Source organism: Moschus berezovskii, chromosome X (genome assembly GCF_049115385.1).
Source record: "Moschus berezovskii isolate FMDL1 chromosome X, NW_MosBer_1.0, whole genome shotgun sequence".
NCBI classification, from domain to species: Eukaryota; Metazoa; Chordata; class Mammalia; order Artiodactyla; family Moschidae; genus Moschus; species Moschus berezovskii.
The window spans coordinates 15,579,572-15,588,099 of NC_142488.1; the positions used below are offsets into that span (position 1 = coordinate 15,579,572).

The 8,528-nt window shown below is 39.3% G+C and overlaps 1 long non-coding RNA gene across 1 annotated transcript in view; it reads right to left on the reverse strand.

Annotated features, from left to right (window-relative positions):
• LOC129535190 (uncharacterized) overlaps positions 1-7,082 on the reverse strand; it is a 46,316-nt gene extending 39,234 nt beyond the window's left edge. The window contains exon 1 of the long non-coding RNA XR_008681549.1: positions 6,982-7,082. This is a non-coding gene — a long non-coding RNA (uncharacterized LOC129535190). The remainder of the gene's footprint in view (positions 1-6,981) is intronic.
• Positions 7,083-8,528: the final 1,446 nt, after the last annotated feature.

Here is an 8,528-nt window from a genome sequence, read left to right on the forward strand (position 1 = left end):
GAGCTATTTCAAATCCTAAAGGATGATGCTGTTAAAGTGCTGCACTCAATATGCCAGCAAATATGGAAAACACAGCAGTGGCCACAGGACTGGAAAAGATCAGTTTTCATTCCAATCCCAAAGAAGGGCAATGCCAAAGAATGTTCAAACTGCCACACAATTGCATTCATTTTACTCACTAGCAAAGTAAGGCTCAAAATTCTCCAAGTCAGGCTTCAACAATACATGAACTGAGAACTTCCAGATGTTCAAGCTGGATTTAGAAAAGGCAGAGAAACCAGAGATCAAATTGCCAATATCTTTTGGATCACAGAAAATCAAGGGAGTTGCAAAAAAACATCTATCTCTGCTTTATTGACTACACCAAAGCCTTTGACTGTGTGGATCACAACAAAGTGTGGAAAATTTTTCAATAGACGGGAATACCAGACCACCTTACCTGCCTCCTGAAAAACTTGTATGCAGGTCAAGGAGCAACAGTCAAAACTGGACATGAACAACAGGCTGACTCAAAATTGGGAAAGGAGTATATCAAGGCTGTATATTGTCAACCTGCTTATTTAACTTATATGCAGAGTACATCATGTGAAAAGCCAGGCTGGATGAAGCACAAACTGGAATCAAGATTGCTGGGAGAAATATCAATAACCTCAGATATGCAGATGACACCAATTTAATGGCAGAAAGCAAAGAGGAACTAAAGAGCCTCTTTATGACGGTGAAAGGAGAGAGTGAAAAAGCTGGCTTAAAACTCCACATTCATAAAACAAAGATCATGGCATCCAGTCCCATCACTTCATGTTAAATAGATGGGAAACAATGGAAACAGTGACAGATTTTATTTTCTTGGACTCTAAAATCACTGCAGATGGTGACTGCAGCCATGAAATTAAAAGACGCTTACTCCTTGGAAGAAAAGTTATGACCAACCTAGATGGCATATAAAAAAGCAGACACATTACTTTATTGACAAAGGTCAGTATAGTCAAAGCTATGGTTTTTCCAGTAGTCATGTATGGTTGTGAGAGTTGGACCATAAGGAAGGCTGAGTGCTGAAGAAAGGATGCTTTTGAGCTATGGTGTTGGAGAAGACTCTTAACAGCCCCTTGGACAGCAAGGAGATCCAATCAGTCCATCCTAAAGGAAATCAACCCTGAATATTCATTGGAAGGACTGATGCTGAGGTTGGAGGTCCAATACTTTGGCCACCTGATGCGAAGAACTGACTCACTGGAAAAGACCCTGATGCTGGGAAAGATTGAGAGCAGGAGGAGAAGGGAACGACAGAGGACAAGATGGTTGGATGGCTTCACTGACTCAATGGACATGAGTTTGATCAAGCTCCAGGAGATGGTGAAGGACAGGAAAGCCTGGCATGCTGCAGTTCATGGGATCACAAAGAGTTGCACATGACTGAGCGACTGAACATTAAGCATAGTGATGAGAGGATCTGCCATTAGCAGAATTTGTTCAGAATCTATAAAGAGGGTAAATTTGCAACTAAAAATATTATGGTCTAAAGATAGTTGATTGGTGTGTCAACAATTTCAAATTATCAACCACAAAAATGCAACTTTAAAGAAAATTACAGCCAATTATATTTTAAAATGATTAAAAACAATAAAACCATATTAAAAGACATTCTTTAGATAAGCATCATTGACACGCTGTCAATTGAAGAAAGACAGCTAGGAACCTAGTAAAAATATATAAATTACAAATATTAAGCTATTTATATACCTGAAAATAATGTTATATGTCAGTTATACAATTTTTAAATGTGTAAATATGTACAATAATTTCTCTGCTTCTGTTATTTTAACGTCAAATTTATCAATGTAAAAATGTTTACATTTTACTGTAATGTATCTCACATGTATTACTTTTACTTTTGAGAGATTTTATTCCTAATTAAACTATTTTTAGATCCATTGGTATAATAAAACTAAATCATTTATCAGTAAATAAATATTTATTTTAGACATTCCCCCTTTCGCATTAGTCCTGGTTTGGACTAAAGTTATATTGTGACTGTAGTTATAAATGTATGATTTATACTCCCACAGGGCTGTCCAATGCAATTATATTAAAATAGCCATCATAAGAGAGGCTGAAGAGATGCTCAATTTCCACTCAGCACAAAAGATCTTTTTTATTTTCCCCTATCTTTTTTGCCTGATAACTCTGGGGAACAAGGTTTGATGTTAGATCATCCTGCTGATTAAATTTCTCATTCCTTCCTACTGTATTCCATCTTTATGACACTCAAGGAAGATTTCTCACTCTAGAGTCCTCAAGGGTTCTTTGTGTAAAGGTCAGGATATTTGCCCTGGGCCAGCACAGTGCCCCTTTCCCGAGTGGTCACAGCCCACATAGCCCACTCAACCTTATTTGGATCAAATCCTAAATCAGAAAAGTCAGCTGGAGAAAGCCAGTAGCTATTCCCTTACAGTCCTCCTTTCTTTTTCTTCCCTCTCCCCACAGCGACCACTTTTAATAAGCTACCATAGTAAGTAAAAAAGCAATAAAACCCTTTGTCACTGAATTATAAATAGGTAAGTGCCCTTCTTCATTAATGAATGTGCTTTAAACGGAAACGTTTTATAGTCTGGTTATTGTTTTTGTTGGTTTTTAATGCAGCCCCACTTCAATTATTTCCTAGCATGTTGTGTAATGTTTTGAAAATGGATTGGCTCAGATCACTACAATGGGAGAGGTCCAGCATGCCTTCATACTTCTGTCATTTCTATTTTCAAGATTGTAGCGATCATCACAATTTCCATTCCTGTTGCTTGTTCTACATTTCTGTTGCTTCTGTTCTAGAATGTTATCATTCTCTATCTTTCTCTATCTTGTACATGAGTTAGGGAAAGCTAGTTGCCCAGAAATCTCAGGGGTTTAAACCATCAAAGCTGATTGCTCTTGCAAATCAAGCCCAGTTAGCTGAAGATTGGGGATGTGTGGTGGGTCTCTGCTCCACAGAGTATCCCAGATATTCAGGCTGACTATGACTTTGCTGTCTTCATGGACCACATAGAAAGTTGTAATGAGTCAAACCTAACTGATTAACTGATGGGCATCCGGTCCCATCACTTCATGGCAAATAGATGGGGAAACAAAATAATTGCAGATGGTGACTGCAGCCATGAAATTAAAAACGCTTCTTGGAAAAAAAAGTTATGAAAAACCTAGATAGCATATTAAAAGGCAGAGACATTACTTTATCAACAAAGCTCCATCTAATCAAAGCTATGGTTTTTCCAGTAGTCATGTATGGATGTGAGAGTTGGACCATAAAGAAGGCTGAGCGCCAAGTAATTGATGCTTTTGAACTGTGGTGTTGGAGAAGACTCTTGAGAGTCCCTTGGAGATCCAATCTTGAATATTCATTGGAAGGATTGATGCTAAGGTTGAAGCTCCAATACTTTGGCCACCTGATGCAAAGAACTGACTCATTGGAAAAGATCCTGATGCTGGGAAAGATTGAAGGCAGGAGGAGAAGGGGATGACAGAGGGCAAGATGGTTAGATAGCATCACTGACTTAATGAACATGAATTTGAGCAAGCTCCAGGAGATGGTGAAGGACAGCGAGGCCTGGTGTGCTGCAGTCCATGAGGTCACAAAGAATGGACATGACTGAGCGACTGAACAAGAAAATCAAACCTAAAAGTGACCTACATAGCTTCCACCTACATTCCACAGACCAGCGCTCAGTCACACTTAACTGTATCTAACTACAAGGGAAGCTGGGAAATGTAGTCCAGCTGTGGGCCTGAGTGTTAATCACTAAGTTGTGTCCAGTTCTTTGCGACCCCATGGACTGTAGCCTGCCAAGCTCCTCTGTCCATGGGATTCTTCAGTCAAGAATACTGGAATGGGTATTCCCTCTCCAGGGGATTCCATTCCCTTTCCAGGGGATCTTCCCGACTCAAGGATTGAACCCAGGTCTCCTGCTTTGCAGGTAGATTCTTTACTGTCTGAGCCAACAGGAAGCTGTGGGGCCTCAGAGGAAAGAGAACAAGTGTAGCCAGCAACCCACTGGCATCGGCCACAAACTAATTAGATCTAGTCACTGTAGTCATTAGAACCTCAGAATAAGCTAAAGGAACGCTTTCTGAAGAAAAAACCTTAAAGTTCACTGCCAAATGCACATTATGAGTTCTTGTTAAATGATGAAACTATCGGGGAACTGGTAATTCGTTTTAAGAAGTAGTAACATAACTGATTTAGGGACTGAAAAAGTTTATCTCTGAGAGAATGTGCAATTCAAATAGATTCCCCTTTGTCTTACTCCTTCTGAGTATTTATTTGACTGCCCATACACTCTGATTGCCCATTTGAAATAATTGGCAAAATTACCACAGTAGTAGAACTACTGTGAGCAAGAATCCCTGAGAAGAAATGGAGTAGCCCTCATAGTCAACAAGAAAGTCTGAAATGCAGTACTTGGGTGCAATCTCAAAAATGACATAATGACCTCAGTTTCCAAAGCAAAGCATTCAATAACACAGTAATCCAAGTCCACACCCCAACCACTGATGGAGAAGAAGCTGAAGTTGTAAGTTGTTTTCATAACTTTCATTTGTACATTCTGCACCAATAGCCAGTTCACACATTCATTTATTTTTTCCAGCTGTAGTGAGGTGTAATTAACAAAAAATTGCAATATATTTACAGTGTACAATGTGATGATTTGATGTACACATATACTGTGAAATGATTAACATGATCAAGTTCATTAATACATCTATCACCTTTCATGGTTACTTCCCCACCTTTTTTCTTAAGAATGCTAAGATCTATTCTCTTCAGTTCAGTTCAGTTCAGTCGCTCAGTCGTGTCCAACTCTTAGCGACCCCATGAACCACAGCATGCCAGGCCTCCCTGTCCATCACCAACTCCCGGAGTTCACTCAAACTCATGTCCATCGAGTCGGTGATGCCATCCAGCCATCTCATTCTCTGTCGTCCCTTTCTCCTCCTGCCCCCAATCGCTCCCAGCATCAGAGTCTTTTCCAGTGAGTCAACTCGCCGCATGAGGTGGCCAAAGTATTGGAGTTTCAGCTTTAGCATAAGTCCTTCCAGTGAACACCCAGGATTGATCTCCTCTAGAATGGACTGGTTGGATCTCCTTGCAGTCCAAGGGACTCTCAAGAGTCTTCTCCAGCACCACAGTTCAAAAGCATCAATTCTTCGGCACTCAGCTTTCTTCACAGTCCAACTCTCACATCCATACATGACCACGGGAAAAACCATAGCCTTGACTAGACGGACCTTGGTTGGCAAAGTAATGTCTCTGCTTTTTAATATGCTATCTAGGCTGGTCATAACTTTCCTTCCAAGGAGTAAGTGTCTTTTAATTTCATGGCTGCAATCAGCATCCGCAGTGATTTTGGAGCCCAAAAAAATAAAGTCTGACACGGTTTCCACTGTTTCCCCATCTATTTCCCATGAAGTGATGGGACCAGATGCCATGATCTTCTCTTTCTGAATGTTGAGCTTCAAGCCAACCTTTTCACTCTCCTCTTTCACTTTCATCAAGAGGCCTTTGAGTTCCTCTTGACTTTCTGCCATAAGGGTGGTGTCATCTGCATATCTGAGGCTATTGATATTTCTCCCGGCAATCTTGATTCCAGCTTGTGGTTCTTCCAGCCCAGCATTCCTCATGATGTACTCTGCATATAAGTTAAATAAGCAGGGTGACAATATACAGCCTTGACGCACTCCTTTTCCTATTTGGAACCAGTCTGTTGTTCCATGTCCAGTTCTAACTGTTGCTTCCTGACCTGCATACAGGTTTCTCAAGAGGCAGGTCAGGTGGTCTGGGATTCCCATCTCTTTCAGAATGTTCCACACTTTATTGTGATCCACACAGTCAAAGGCCTTGGCATAGTCAATGAAGCAGAAATAGATGTTTTTCTGGAACTCTCTTGCTTTGATTTGATCTCTGGTACCTCTGCCTTTTCTAAAACCTGCTTGAACATCTGGAAGTTCACGATTCACATATTGCTGAAGCCTGGCTTGGAGAATTTTGAGCATGACTTTACTAGCGTGTGAGATGAGTGCAATTGTGCGGTAGTTTGAGCATTCTTTGGCATTGCCTTTCTTTGGGATTGGAATGAAGACTGACCTTTTCCAGTCCTGTGGCCATTGCTGAGTTTTCCAAATTTGCTGGCATATTGAGTGCAGCACTTTCACAGCATCATCTTTCAGGATTTGAAATAGCTCAATTGGAATTCCATCACTTCCACTAGCTTTGTTCGTCGTGATGCTCTCTAAGGCCCACTTGACTTCACATTCCAATTCTATTCTATTCTCTTAGCAGAGTTCAAATATACAATACAGAATTATTAACTATAGTCATCATGCTAGACATTAGATCCTTAGAATTTATTTATCTTATGATTTAAAGTTTGTACCCTTTGACCAGTATCTCTTCATTTCCCTCAACCCCAAGCCTCTGGCAACCATGGCTGAACTGTTTCTGTGAGTTTTTTGTTTTTTACATTCACATATAAGGGATATCATACAGCATTTATCTTTCTGTCTGGTTTATTTCACTTGGTATAATGCTCTCCAGTTTCACCATTGTTGTTGCAAGTGGGAGAATTTCTTTCTTTTTCATGGAAGAGTAATATTCCATTTTGTATATATACATTGCTTATCCATCAATGGACACTTGGGTTGCTTCTATAGCTTGGCTACTGTAAATAATGCTCCAGTGAACAAGTGGGCACAGATATCTCAAGACAGTGATTTCCTTTTGTATGTATATCCATAAGTGGGATTACTGGATCATGTGCTAGTTCTATTTTATCTAGGGGCTTCCATACTGTTTTCCACAGTGAATGTACCAATTTACATTCTCACCAACAAAGCACAAGGGTTCCCTTTCCTCTATATCCTCGCCAACACTTATTTCCTGTCTCTTTGATAGGTGACATCCTTATTTATTCACTTGTGCATCTGTTCTTCACTTACCTATTGAGCAGGTACCAGAGCTGGGCACTGTCTTAGATACTAAGGATCCCAAGAAGGACAAGATAGAAAGGTCTCTCCCTCATAGAACCTGCATTCCTGTGGAGAAGACATTCAACAAGCAGATATATGAATGGATAGACTTTATATATTTTTATTATATATAATCATAACATCTATAGATAACAATAATATATATTATATCACAGGTAAGGCCAATTTCATGACTTTTCCTGCCTCAACAACAGCCCTATATAAACATCCACATTCTACCTCTTTCAGCATTCAGCACTTTAGGAAAATTCTTGCTTTGGTGAACAAAAGGGCTAGAGCATAATAGAAGGAAACAAAGTTCATTAAATGATTGGAAGACACATACAAGTGTCATATTTTTCCATTTTCAAATTACTTTAGAATCCCATCCTCCTCGCCACCCAAAACAAGATGCCAGGGCCCCAAGTTGTTGCTAGTTGAGTTGTTTCTCCTCTTCCCGTCACATGAACACAAATATATAGAATTCTAAAGGCCCTGAGAGATCATATTCTCTCACCACGTTATTTTACAAATGAGAAGAGTTAGATTTAGAAACAGGAAGCAATTTGCCTGAGATTACAGAAGTAGTTGGGGGAAGAGCTGGACTGCTCTTGGATTTCCATTTTAGTTTTATATCCCTGGGAGAGCACAATAGACAGTAACAATCTATTTTATAATACTAATGAGAAAACACCAGTGGACTCAGCTACATAAAATCCGACTTCGAGGCTGTAAACTAGAAAATTGAAAAGTCATTTTCTTTCTTTCTCTCCATGCCTCTTTTAAGGAAGGAAACAGATTTTCTTCACAAAGTTGAATGACTTTCTGACATGGTAGGGAAACTGAATCGAAGGTGAAAATTGGGAAAACAAGACACTTGAGAAAAAAAATTAAAATCAGTATAGTCCCCCTAAACACAAGTCAGCTGGTGTTTTTCTAAACTCTGCCTTCATAATGATGGAAATATTCAACTCTTCACAAGATAGGTAAGAGGAAGTAAACAAAATTTAAAAGCAAACAAATAAAAAACAACTAATAAGTTACGTAAGAGAAAGTCAACAAATTTCTAAGCAACACACACATGAGAAAACTTTCCCGAAGATCAGAAAGGACAAATTAAAATATCAGGATATTATTATTATTTTACCTGTGAACATAGTGTTTCTAATGATAATTTGCAGTGCTTGAGAGCGTTGGTAAGATGGGAACACTCATGCATCACAGGTTACTGGGTCTGTCTATTTGGACAACCATTCTGCAAGGTACTTTTCCAGGAAAATATACCAGGAGTCCTGAAATGTCCCTGTCCTTTGACTCAGAAATGCGCTCTTAGGAAATGGTCCTAAGGAGATAATCAGAGATTCAACTAAAGATTTATATGCAAGGATACTCATCACTGTGCTCTTCATGATGGCAATACATACATATTTTAAATACATATATATACATTTATATAACAGACTAAACATCCAATAAAAAAGCCATGGGTAAATGAAGTATGGTATATATATATCGCA